Source organism: Eucyclogobius newberryi, unplaced genomic scaffold, assembly GCF_026437365.1.
Source record: "Eucyclogobius newberryi isolate DKJ021-1_F unplaced genomic scaffold, fEucNew1.0.hap1 SCAF_5, whole genome shotgun sequence".
Lineage (NCBI taxonomy): Eukaryota > Metazoa > Chordata > Actinopteri > Gobiiformes > Gobiidae > Eucyclogobius > Eucyclogobius newberryi.
In genome coordinates, this window is record NW_027316167.1 from 17,804,954 (window position 1) to 17,819,591 (window position 14,638).

The 14,638-nt window shown below is 40.2% G+C and overlaps 1 protein-coding gene across 1 annotated transcript in view; it reads left to right on the forward strand.

The window, feature by feature from the left end:
* igdcc3 (immunoglobulin superfamily, DCC subclass, member 3) overlaps positions 1–14,638 on the forward strand; it is a 70,381-nt gene that overhangs the window by 22,516 nt on the left and 33,227 nt on the right. The gene's annotated exons all lie outside the window — the stretch shown is intronic.

Sequence of the window (14,638 nt, forward strand, 5' to 3'; positions counted from 1 at the left end):
ATATGTGCCTGATCTATTTAGCAGTAATTTCCTGAAGTGTCCTGACGTGGTGCAGAGAGTTTTACAAGCACTAGTCTGATTCACTATATTATTGACTGCACAGTTAAACGGGTTGTGCTTGTGGTTCTTCTCACTGCCTTTTCCTAAAGCCGCAAAGATCTGTTTATTTGATAATCATATAAAGAATTTGCAACATCCGTCTCGCCGCGGTCTTGTATCACTTTTATGTGTGTTTTTTTATGGCCGTGCTTGTGTTAGTAAGTTGTATAAGGCGTACCATTTCATTGCCCGGGCGTGAAAAGATGAAACATGATGCGAGTAGTGTAATAGGCCTCTCCATTTGTCGGCGTAGGCATTATTTGTGAGCGGGGAGACAGTTTTAGAGGGTTAGCGGGCTGATGGCAGGTTGGAGAAGCGTATGATATGTGCTTGTGTCTGACACTGTGTAGTGCTGCTCCTCCCTCTGCAGAGAGAGAGGAGATGGACTGACAGGAGCACTACAGGTTGGACTGAGAGCAGAGTCAAGGATAAGGGCCAATTTAACTCAAAGTACAGGTTAGGGGTCTGATGTAACTTCTATCGCAGAAATGTACTGCTGCAAATCAACTCGCTAAAGTTAAAATCTTTCAAATGTGTTTATATTTTGAACTCTGCTGGATAATGAGTATAGAAAGGTGATCTGCATATTATCTTTTATGGATGACTTTAAATGTAGTTTTATCTTAAAACTGTCCATATTTAGTACAGTTTTATATATACTATATATATATATATATATATATATATATATATATATATATATTAAACTGCCTCTTCCTCTAACTTGTACTCTAACATAAAATAATAGTTCTGTTTACATTAATCCAGTCTGCTCTTTTAGTCATAGTTGGGGATATTATTTTATATCGCATTTGTTATATACCTGAACATAACTGAAATATGACTAGTATTTTCCATGCAGATGTGTCACAAATGTGGTGTAAATTTGCACTTTGAATTGGTTCTCTCCAGGAGACTGTTATGTAAAAACAGAACATTTTATTTAAATATTATTATTCTTCCCAAACAGCGTTTAAGTCCACAAATCATTCATGTGGTGCTTGGAAACTGTCTTGCTCTTACTTGACCTATACGTACATCAGTGAACCCAGGATGTTAATATTTAAAACAAATCTTGACTTCTGACCATGTGCAACTGGCTACATTTTAATGAACCTTTGAAAAGTAACTTATTGACCTAATATTCTGGCAACTACTATAGTATTTTTTCATTGAGTTACACAAATGTATCTATAAGTTCTTGTAAAACATACATTTTCTTTATTTTTGTTATTTTAGAGCCATATTCCCCTTCAACGTACCAGATATTTGCACTGGCGCAGGTTCAAATGTATACCATATATCCTTAGTCACCTTCAAATATACGCACTATTCTGTTGTCCTTTCAGAAACACATATTGATGTTTATCTTGGTTTACTCAAAGCCTATACAGCGTTTGGTTATCTGACGAATTATAATACACACTGCATTCGTTGTCCTCCAGTGCGGTGTAGGTAAACGCAGCGGAGACAAAGGCCTTTCATTTCTCACACACTGTCATGTAACGCTAAGTGCTCGTGACATGGCCTCCCCTATCTTCTCCTGCTGCGGCTTTATTTGCGCCTACATCGGTGCGAAGACTGTCGTACTGGGGGGCGTGGCCAGGCAGAGTGCATATGTGCCTACAAAAGGGATGGGGGTCGCTGCGTGCTGCATATTATCATGATTAGGGCAAAGGGTGGGGTGTTTAGGGGGCCTTCGTAGATGGGTAAGGGGCAGTAATATCCCTGGTGACCGCAGTCAGCTGGTTGCTTCAATGGAGGGAATGAGTGAGGCAAAGAATAGAGGAGCTCCAGCTGTCAAAAGATGGGACGTGCACCAAACAATGTTCTGTCTGGAATTAAGGCAGATTTTGCCCTTTGACATGGCAGTATTGTTTAGCTGTTAATTTTCTCATAACTTCATCAGTCATTTCTATGGTCGTCCTGTCACTATTCTACTGGGTCTGTTTGCCATATAAACAAAGCAAGTGGGACTCAGTCTGGGACCAAATCTGGGACTAAGTCTGGAACGGTGCATAACAGGAGCTAAATAGGCTTAGTTGTTTTGGAATTTAAATGATAAAAGTCACATTTTCTCAGTTGTGACTTTTTTTGTTTGTAGGTGCTTTTGGCTTTTCAGATCTGGTGTGTTTAAGTCCAGTTGAGAGCCATTCAGTTTGATTTGTAGCTACGAATGTCAAGATTATTTGGTTAAGTAATGATTGTGATTGTCGGCCCCAATATACAACTGTAAGTACTAAAAATAATAATCATGCTCATTTTAGAAGCAAATTTAAGTCATTTCAAATCAATCTTCAGTTAAAAAATGTAACCTGTAAAGTGCTTTTTAAGATAGCTCTTTTTGTCACATCACTTTATCATTCAAAAAGGCATGGTGATTTATTTAAACTGCGTGAATGAAAGAAAATTAAGGATTTCACAGTTGTTTTGCAATTGGTCAATAAGTGAATCATTGAAACATTTAGAGGCTTCTTCTGTCAATAATCGAGACACTAAAATGTATATTGTGACATGATTGTGACTTTAAAACAGAATATGCCTCTGATGTTGAATATTATAATCAGCATTCTAAGAAATTATGTAACAGTTTTATTTATTTTTTTAGTACATTGCTAAGTTTCACCACCATTTTAATTAAATCAGATTAAATCTATTAATCTAGACGGTGCGTTTACTTTTCATGATGCTGCTTCTCCTGGCAGCCACATCTCCATCTTGTTGCTGGTGATTGATACCCCAGCCGCTCTCTTCACACTAACTAAACTCATATTTACAGATTAGAGCATCTGCTGCGGTTTTCCCTTTCTTCTCCATGCTGATCCCAGCCCCACAGTAACCTCCCTGTAAGAAGCTTTATTAAACCTTATTGCATTTTTATGGTTCTTCACAGACCTGCATCATCAGTGCACGGTGTATACTTACTCTGCTCCTTCACTATGCTACGGTCCCCATTGCCCCCCGCGAACCAATGTCTGTTTGCCACACATGTGATGGCACTGCGTTGCCCGGGATTGTGATTAATGGCCGCAATTCAGGCTGAAAAATTCCCTTGAGTGGGTGCCAGTTGGCTTGCACGGAGAAGAAACTCATTACTGCTGTCAGAGGAGCTGATGGGGCAGAGAGGGCCCTGAGTGATCCTCCGTGTGGTGGATGGGATGGAGCGAAACTCATTTTTGTGCATGTCAGTGGTGTCGGTGCGGCGGTCCATACCTGTGCCATGTTTGAGCTGTGGAGCGTGGATAAGTGTGTCCAAGTGTTTGACTGGTGACGGCTTTCAGAGCTGCACAGATCTTTTTTTTTCTCAAATTAATTAAGCTCTATCTAATTTTATATGCAATGTAGCTCAATGACCACGGTTCCTCACTTAACTGTCCACATCGAAAGATATTCAGGAGAAGGCTGTCATTAATTTGAATATTGTGACATTGAATTTAGATTTGAGTTTTCAATTCAATTTATTTTTGGACAGCCCAAAATCACAACAGCAGTTGCTTTGCAGAACATTCCCAAATTGTTGATTTTACCAGAAGAAAGTTAGAAAATCAAACAATGAAACAGTCATTGGCCAATAATAGAGATGCAGATTAACGAATGTTCACAGGTAGTAAGCAAATGGCTGAACTGGCCCAGAGCGTCCCGTCTTTAGACTCTTCTTCTCAGCAAAGAAAAACTACAACCAATCTCTGGTAAACAAATGTACTACTGCTTAGGTAGTGACCATTCAGACCTTTTGTTTTATTTAATCCCTACTGAGCGCCTGAGGGCAGTGCTGAACTGAATGCTCAGAGATTCATAGAACCATGGTTACATTTGTAACTCTATACATTTAAACCAACTGGATTTGAGCGAATTGGACACGGTCACTCAAATGAGAGACTCGTGTGAGGGTCATTCTGCTTTCTGATTGGAGAATTGTTTTGAGAACACATATGATTAAATATAAATCAGTTCTTATCACTCAAAGCTGCAATTCTCACATGGTTAGAACAGATCCAAATATCCAAATTGACTCAAAGTGTATTTTTGTCATTTCAATAAAGATGTAATATTATGTAACATTGTAGTTTCTTGTGCTGTTAACTTTGATTTGGCTGTGTGCTCTAGTCTTGATATCACTGCAATACACAGTGAACTGAAGCTACATAATTAATCTGTTTCAATTTCATTTTGACAAAACATTGGCTTTTTCCAAAATATTGTATTTTATTGTGATTTATGAAGCACCTAGATATAGATTTATTTCACACCAAGATACATTTTCCAAGCGTGTTTTGTACTAATCCATATTATAGATGCATTATGCTTTCTGAATAATAAAATAATTTATCTTGTCCACAGTATTGATGCGTGCCTGCAGAAGTAGAGGGCAGGTGTTTTGTTTCACACTCTTTCCATTTTCTGGTCTTATGAAAAAGACCATTCACACACAAGCTGCTCTAATGGAAACATTTTCATTTTAAAGGCAGTAATTGACAGCTCGTTTTTATTTCAGATTAGGATCCGGGTGCAGGGGCCAGAGGACAAAGAGGGACTGGGGAAAGCAGGCTAAAATGAGAGTTGGTCTGCTTGAAACGGATAAGCAGAGAACAGTGCTATTCAGTGGAGATAGCTATCTGCATTTACTGCCAACATTTGAGAACCAGCAAATGGGACTCTGCAGCAGTGTTTGATTCAATAGACATGGGTTGTATAAAATAGTAATTATAGTCTATTCAGGGCTTTCCACAGTAGATTTATGCGTTGCACAGCGCTGTATGTAAATCAAACATACATCCAGCTGTTAGGGGCCAAACTTTGACACAAGATGCATAATAATGTCAGCCATGAATGCACTGTAAATCTCTGAAAAGGTGAAAAGAATTTGAAACCACGTGTCTTTGGCTGACCTGTCTGACCTCCTGATGTCTTAACATGTGAACTGACTTCACTAAACTTGTACTTTCTGTACTGTATACGCTTCTCAACTAGAGGTGGGCAAATGATCAAAATATGGATAATTTCGGGATGTTATATAAAACATTTAATTTAAGAGTATATCGCTTGTAATTTTAAAATGCTTCTGATACAAATTTAAAAGTTTGTTGTGAACTTTGATTGAGAGAATATTGTCATTGGGATACTCAATATATATTGACTAAAATTAATATATTATATTAATTTTAGTCAATATCACCCACCCCTATTTTGATCTTTTTTGACTTAGACATTTTCAATACAAAATATATAAAGTTAAAAATAAGAATTAACTGCAGATCTACTTAACTAAATGCAGTGTTAGGCTTTATTATTACATGAAATAAGAATAAACTGTTAATTATACCTAACCATACAGAAGATTGCATGAGATAATAACATCATTTTACCTAAGTATGCATACGTTTGTGACACAACAGTTTGTCTTTGGCCTGTTCTTATTGTCTGTCAGCTCAAACTGTAACTTGACATTAGCCTTGAGTCTGGGTTTCACCCCAGACCAGGACCCGAGCTCTCGTCTGTCCCTGCTGAGGACCACCCTCTCTCACATGTGGCCCAGACTGAGCAGAGATTTACACAGCCATTTGGGACATTTGGAGCGTCCTGTTTTCTGGGTGCTGTGAGGTGCACTGGAGCGCACCGTCCCGCCCCGCCTCGCGGCTTTCACTCGTCCTACGGGAGTGCCAAATGTGGGGTCATCCATCTTGTCTGGGATCTCCCCAAACCTGCTCGGAGCCACAAAGTCAAAGTCAAACTCCAGACAACCTTCGAGACAGTTGGAGGATGCAGATATACTTCAAATGCATGTGGTTCTTTGCGCAAACTATCCCCCAGAAAAAAGGCTAAAATACTGACTTTTACGAGGTCCTTAAAGCGGCCTCTTCCAAACAGTTGTTCGTTAATGTGGGGGAAGTAATGTGGCGAGAAATGGGCAGAATTGTGATGCCAAATGTCCGTCGCGGTTGTATTTCAGTGTCACTGCTGTCTGCGGGCCTCCGTTAGTTCAGCGCGAACAAAACAAGAGGCGGAGACCTGTACGACAAGTATTTAATAGCATTTCCATTTGAATATACATGTTTTGATTTAACCCCAGATGTCGCTGAGCATTCATATATATTTCAGGAAGAACTGGCATGGCAGGAGGTTGGTCTTTGTCTATACAGTGAAGGAACATAATTTAGATTGATATAAGCTCATGTAATGTAATGGGAACAGCGACTCATTTGAATGCATGCAGAGGTATTTGTGATATTAATTAGATTTCTTTCTCCCGGGAATAACCAGAGCGTTGTGGGTCGGGAGAGAGTAGTGGGTGAGAAGATGAAGGATGTCAGGAACCTTGTGGTAAATGTGTCATACTGTTTTTGTCTGTGAGAGTAATAATATCTTGCCATACAAAATACATTTTGTATAAATGTTTAAGAAAATTGTTCATAATTTTATGTATTTATTTAAAATATTCATTATTGTAATTATCATTATTTTTTACATATCAATATTCCTATTTTGCATACCTCCAAAACAACAGTTCCAATAATGTACATTTTTCAATATATCTCCCACCTCTAATATAGGTATAGAATAGTTTTGGTTATACTCTTTACAAATGCAACTTCCTCCCGTTTTTCTCCCCTTGTTGAATCTTGTTGCTGTTTTGGAGATCATGGATTAAAACTTGCTCATTTTAAAGGTGTAAATGCTAGTCGTTCCTTTCACCCTTCAATGTTAATGACGATAGTGCAACAGAGCTTCCCCTTTGGCAGAAGGAGCTCAGTTTTGGTTAAATTCCAATATTCTAGCTTGAGGACCATTAGCACTGCCACTAACAGCCTACATTGATCTCTTGGTTGTTTATGTGTGGTCTGTGCAATTTATCTTCGTAGTTTTGAATGATAACATTAGCGTACTGTGCTCCGGCCCTTGCCTGGTTGTCCTTTGAGTTTGTTCTTAAGGGGGAACCGCATTATGCACAGGATGAACCCTCGTGAGACCGCTATGGGCCAAAGGGCTGGATATGTGAGCACGTTGGAGACAAAAGCATAGAGTATCCTCCTAGCACTTAAAATCCACGGCCCACCTGCTGTCCAAAAGAAAGACATCTGTGTCTCTTCACGGAGCGAGGGATCTGACAAGACGTTTGGAAAACCCACTGTCCCAAACAATAAAGAAGAGAGGGCTCCATTGAGTGGGGTAAAGCCATTGCTCTGGTTATTATCAGTGATTGTTTGAAGTTTTAGTGAATAAACATTTAAATACAATAAGTTTGAGAGCAGGTGTCTGTACTGTATATTACTACTATTACATTTTGGAACTGGACTGAGAAAAGAATGTATTTGTTATGATTAGAGGTTATGTTTAGCGCATTGATGAGGACATTTTGTGTAAAGGATTTGAGTTCAAGCCCCAGCTTTGAGCAAACGAAACAAATATACATACAGTTGATGTATTTGAATTACTGCAGTTGACCAAAGATCATCATCATCAAAATCACCACATTTAATGCTTGAATATTTCACAAAATCTGTGTGAAATACTTCTACTTTTCACTCTTAAAGGAAGTCTTTTAGGTGTTACTTTTACTTATTTTTTGCACACGGCTCTGCCCTTCCACCACTGTATGTTACATCACAGAAAATGAAATCCTTACACCAAATCCCTTCTTTGTTACTGTTTTGTGCACACGCTAATGCATTGCTGCAAATGAAACAGACACAGTATTTAGTATTTAAAGAACACCACCTAATACTCAGCCCAGTTGACTCTGAGTAAAACTAGTAAAACCTTAATTTTGTCCGCCTAATTCAACTGTTATTTTAGTGCGTTCTGTCTCCTTTGTCCTCACTCAGATCTTACACTTACACTAATCTTACCCACAATCCCAGGCTGTGAGTAATTTAAATAATCCCTTAATTTTCAGCATCTGTTGTGCTTTAATAGCCCCCTCTTTAATTAGGGTGTGCGCGCTGAAGTGACTGTTTGGGGCTTAGTGTCGAGATGTAGGGTGCTGGGGCTGGAGCAGAGCGGAGTCCCGGGCGGGGAAGGGGAGAGGAAAGGGAGGGTTAGTGCTCAGGAGGGTAAGTGGGTGGGAGTGATGTGCAGAGGGGCGTTTGAGGGCGCTGTTGCATATGTCTCCAAAGTGTATGCTAACTATGTTGTTTGAATAATAGTGTTTACATGTGTGTAATTCATTTAGCGGATTAGCTTTGATGCATTTAGAAAGCAGTGTAATTGTTAGGCACGCTAAAATATGGAGTCTCTTAAGGGAAAACGCAGAAGCGACATTATATATTTCTTTTCTCTATTTATCCAGGTTTGACCAAGGAGAACTGCATTTGCTTGAGGCGAAGGCTTCTTTCTTCCAAGGGTCCCACAAATAATCTTCTGTCTTCTTGTGTGCCATGATGTCACAATGAAATGTTTTTGTGTTGATTATGATTATTCACAATTACTGAGACAATTAACAGTCAAATCTTTCATTTTCTCTCATTCCCCTTGTCTGACATGTTACTATAGTTTTGTTCAGCTTTATAGAATGAAACTTGACACTTGACAAAATGTAGTGAATGTGATGCAAAGAGCCAAATAAACATCTTTACATCTTTACATTTAGATGCATTTTTGGAGTATTGATTGAATTCAAAATACTTAGTTGTCCTTCTAAAACTGTCCCAATGATTATATTTTAGTTTGAATAATCAGGATTATTGATTGACCAAATAGTCATCCCTACTTGATTTGAAATAGACGTTAAACCAAAACCAAAAGAATAGTCTGGCTCTCTCAGATTCCAGTGTATGCTAACTAGATTGTTTATATGCAGAATGTGTGTAATCCCAATTAATTCAGCAAATTAGAGTTGATATTTTTAGCAAGCCATGTGATTTGTATGGCAAGCTACAAACTCAATACAGACTCAACAGCTCTTAAGGGCCTGTTTTGAGATCGTAAGATTTAGAACACTACAATAGAGGGCAATTTGTTTCTATTGACTACAGCCTCGAGGGATGTTTTATAAAAGCAATTACTTTTTAAAATGTCTTTATAATTAGAAGCATGCCCAGGTATGTCCAAATCTTTGCCGGGAGCCAATTGTCAACTTGTAGCTTCTCCAGGAACCAATCCAAATGAAAAACAATCTTGTTTTGTATGAATGCTTTGACAGTCAGGAAATAATGCTTTTAATATTGCTTGAAGGGATACTTTCCTTTCCTTTGCTGTGCTTGTAAATAAAGAATTAAATAAAAATACACATCACATTTTTGTGAGCAGTATTGTAGCCTTGTTGCTTCCATTTGCCTGGACTGTGCACCTTAATAGCAGCCATCAATCTTCCTATGTTTAACTTAGTGCACACAATCCTTCTCATATTGATCAGCTCGATAGAAGGACAGTCACATTGCCAGAAAGCCGAACACAAACTAGCCTGAACAAAATACCCTATTAAAACAACAGGCTTGTGAAATTTGTCTTGATAGGAATGTGAAATCGTCATTCAGGGCCAAAGGGCAGTGAGGATTTGGGAAAACAGTGGAAACGTATTCAAAAGAAGAAGCAAGCCATTAATTGAAGTCGACAGATTGCCCGTGTCCTTTGGTTGACATTTAGCTGATCTGTGTGGGATAATATGCCATTTGTTACAATGCTGAAAGATCACCGCAGTGACGTGTGGGACCGGGCGGTGTGTTTGTGAATACCATTTCAGAGAATACATGAAATATGCATCTGAATAATGTCTTATGGAGCGCTTTTCTTCACAGCGTGTTATTTTTAAACCCACATCGGGCAGTAGTGTAGATCGCAAACTGCAACTTTTATTGATTCATACAGAGCTAACAAAGGGTGATCTCTCACCTGTTGAAGGCCGTCTGAAATATAGAAAGTGGAATAGAATTGTGAGGCTGCAGAGAAAATATGCAATCAATTGTAGAAAAGTCATACATGCTTTCCGGTAAGCTTTTGAATGTTGCAGAAATGTTGAGCTGTAACTGTCCTTGGTTACTTTGATAATGCAGCTCCCTATACATTGTTCAGTTCATTAAAAATAAAATAAAAGTCTTCCACACACAGTTTATGAAATATTCTATGTCATTCTTATGTCCAAAGACCTTGATGTGTTATTGGGCAATTCAGTAATGGTTGTACTTCTTTACTGTTGTCCAAAGAATGCACTCACTGAAAAGGGTTTTGGCCTTGTGGGGAAATATATGTTCAGCAGTGTATGCTTTTAACGGTATATCTATATAGACCCTATTATACCCTGAATATTGGCTGTGCATCTTTCAATCTAGATGATCAAAGGATATGCTTGACAAGTCCCATACTGTCTTTATTTCCATGTGTACGTCAGCCACCTGAGCCCTGCGCGCCCCAGATGTGTGTCTCCAGTGAAGCTAAAGCTGTGACACAGTGAGGTGTTGATGTGCCGATGCATTAAAAGAGGCGAATGGGAGCGTTGAGGGAAAGACAGAGCTTGCCGTATGCATTTGAAGCCCTTCTCTTTCCGTAGGTAATAAGCATCACGCACCACCAAGCAGGAGATTGATCACACAAGTGCCCGTGGCTTGGATATGGGCTGGTTGAGTGGGGGGTATAAAGAGGTTGGTGGTGGGGAGGGGGGAGTAGAGGCAAGCAAGGAGCCAATAAAATATCACATCTGCATTAAAATGCCATCTCAAGGGTCCCAGTACAGAGCTCGCTATTTTAGGGTGATGCCTGTTTAAAGCCTGTTGAAGTGCACGCTCTTCACGCTGGAACAGCATATAGCATCGAGCCGGGGATCTTTATTATTTATGGGCCGCTATCTCTATTTTACTGGTTTACCGTGACACAAGGGAAGGTGGAAAGGAGCTGGGGGCGGGGTGGTCTCGGCAATCATCACCGCTGTTTGAACAACATGCGCTTAATGATGTCACAAGCTTGAGAGGGCTCAGAGGGGGGCGGGGCCTAAGGGGTAAAGAGAGAAAACGGTTGAAATGCACTTGGGAGGTGGGTTTAGGGGGGCGAGTAGTGTCCTAGGAGTGCGGGAGGGCAATGACATGAGAACATGGGTCTACAGGACCTATCCGCACTAGCAGCAGGCTTGAATGGTGCTGCAGGATATGTGGCCCTTCTCCTGGCATCATTAACTCATATCAATGAATCATCCACCGAGCAAAACAACATGAGCGTGCAAGTGCTTTTTGAGGAGGAAAATGAAAAAAGCCCTCGCCACTCGACTGGTTTCATCTGACGAGGCAGAGTTTTCACTGACATTATCCTGATTGTTAATTATTTGCAGGTCTGTGTGTGTGGGGGAGAAAAGGATCATTACTTTGGAGCTATTAGGCAAAAAATAATTCTGCAAGGGTCATTCAAATAATCACCATATAATCTACACTTCTTCATTAGATCCATGTGAGCGTTGAGATTGAAAAAGAGCTCTGTTGTAGATGAGCGGTGGTGTGGAATTGAAGGATGGGAAGATTCATCAATATTGACTGGCCTCAAATCCAATAATCAGTAATTGTAAATGTGTACCGCATTAATATTTCAGCCTTTGTGTCTCCACGGGAGACATGCCTGTCTACAGTACATCAGTGTATTAGTTGTTTTGTCAGTGTTTTTGGTTGCACATAATGGGAAGTGCATCTCACTTGTTGGCTCTTATTAAAAGCCCAGAGTTGCGTCTGATTTACAGCGGCGCTCTCTGTCTAAATCACTGCGCAGCACATTCACTGTCTCTGACCTTCCTTCATATTACTACATCGCTCATTCTTCTTTTGTGCTTGTCACTGAGGAAGCATCAAACATGTGCTGCACAGCCATCTCCTCTCTGTGCACTTGTGTATGGATTTCTTTTTAGTATGCACCCCAGCCTTTCGCTGCCTTATTGCAGTAATTAGACCTGCTCCATTTAAGCCAGCAGCGTCATGCTGCTAGTGGACAGCCTTTAATCATGTGTGATTGTCTGTCAACAGCCTCCAAAGGAAGAATGAAAAACAATAGGAAAGCAGTGTTGCAGTGGCTGTGTGGATGAGTGATAGAGCCTCATGTGTGTCCGCCTTCTCCACGGCAGCACGCTGCATCGATTGAGAGCCGTGTTTCTGTTGAAGCAGCTCTTTGAATGTGCTTGTATGTGCATGAGCTCTGGGCATCACTTTAAACCCTGTAACCCCTTAACAGTAAAAAGCAGGTGCACAATGCAGATTACTAGAAGCTATTTTCCTTTACATGCTGCATTACAACATCAGCAGCCTCTATGTGTTTATTTGCATAAGTAAGCCCATTGTTTTGTTTTTTTCAATTGTCTCTTTGGATATGTAGTCGATAGGAGCAGGGGTGGGGGCCTCTTAGAGGAGTCATGTTTTATGCATGAGTGCCAGGGTGGGGCCCGTTAGGGGGGCTGTCGATGGACACCATGACTACTTGGCAAAGATGCTTAAGAAAGCTCCTGTGGGTACTGGTCCTCTTTTTAACTCCTTTGTTCTACAGCATTCAAGTGTATTTCTGCCTCTCGCTGCTTGTCCCCGGTGCTCCTTTGACTGGGCTGTGCAAACAGCAGCAGGCACAGCCTCGCATGTGTGCGCTCATGCATGTGTGTGTCTTCATTTGCAGCTATATTCCTGGACAGCGCTGTGCTTTGATGACATTAGTCACTGTGAGCCGCTGGTTTCTGTACATTTTGTTATAGAAGGTTCTTGGATGCCTTCAGGGCTTCAACTCGGCAAGTGTCTGCCCGAGGCTTTGTGCTGCTACAAGAACCAGAGAATCCCTGCCAACACCTACAGTAGCTAAGAAAAACAGCGAAAGGATTGTCTTCCTCCTATTATGTTCTTGCTAGAATATACTCACAATGTGCAAAGTTGTGGTTTGGGGTTTTAGGGTTCATTGCAGCGGGGGACAACTTCTTATATCAAGTTCAGAATGTGCTGGTTGACTTATAAAATATGGTGTACTTTGTTCCCGCAAGTGGTCTGTGTGAGGCCTAAAACACTTCTTTTTGGGGCTCTGAGTCCCATGTGGAAGAACAGGGCCCTTGAGATCAGCACTTAAACTGAATCGCTCCAGTGAGACGCATAAAATATGGCCTCAAATCAGAAAACGCATGTGCTAGATTTAAGGTGGTTTCGGGAAATGTAACATGTTAGGACAAAAACGATATATAATTGGATGTATCCATGTATGATGTCAAGTGAGAGCCAGGAAACAGGATGAATGGTGAATTACCATGGTTAAATTTCCATCACATCTCTTCATAAGCATTCAGAGCTAAGGTCATTTCGTGTTGCTGAATGCTGCGCTTCTCATTAGGGACACAGCGAGGCCTAATTGGAGTGACACCTTCATGTTTCAGAAAAGTAATGGCACTCCAAAGCAAATAATATTCCAACTACATTTATTCAGACCCATTATCTGTCATAATCTATTAAACCGCGCTTACATCAGATCACAACATCAATGATATAAGCCTATTGGAGAAACAAAACTGTTCATCTTGCGGTGAAAAAAAGACATGGTTTGTTGATTGTTAAACATCATTAAGTGCATTGAAAGCTATGGAAGAACAGCAAGGGCAGTGAATGTTTTGCAAATGGACAAAAGAACCGCCTCATTCTATGCATAGCCATCAGTAAAAGGAACAAGAGGTTATGAAATAATAAGTGAGTTGCTGCTGACTGTATTCAGATAAGTCCTCGTTCGTTCATTTAATTATGGCTGACATTTAAATAAGACCACTTGTGTTGAAGAAGGTGTATGGGAACTATGCTGGAAGAAAAGCCCTCTCACTAATTGAGTTTGTCGTGGACTCCTCCTCGGATGCCGCCTTTGTTTGCACCAGAGCTGGATAGTATGTGAAGTGCAGTTGAATGAGGCTCGCTATTCCCATACAAATACTATCTCATGGACACGGATACATGTGTTGGGTGCATATATGTGCGGACAGATACTTAGCATTTCAAAAACGACTCGTGGTGTGAGACAGTGTGGTACGCCTGCCACCACTCTATTGTTTGTCATTGTTAGCGATGGCAGATCATACTGTATGCATCCATGCATCGTAACTACATCCAGCCAAGGACAACCTTCAGCTCTTCTGTAATGTACTTAGAGTGCTCTGCTAAGGGGCAACATAGAGAGCAGTAGACGTGCTAATTTGAAGGATCTTAGTATGTTTACACGGAGACCAAATGTATGTATTATTATGAATATTTGATAAACAGTAACAGTAAACAGACAAACTAAAGTTGCAAAAGAGAAAATGTTGAAGACTGAAAGATCCACTAATTAACTTACACATTATCAGAGCAAACATGCATGTTTCTTTCTGCAACTTTTAGTGATAATTTAGAAGAGAAGACAATATACCATGTTTAAAAGTTGATTACCAACTAAGAATTTACTTTTGAAGTCATGCCTATGTGGGACCTTTGTCTTGAATTTGAAGGTACATTTTTGTTGTTTTAAAAGCATGAGCATGAGCTGAGCCGATCTTTGCACAGTTCCTCCCATTGCATCATGTGTTCTTGTTTTGATTCCAGCCTCTGTCACATTTATATGCATTGCTTCAGAGCATCACTTACTG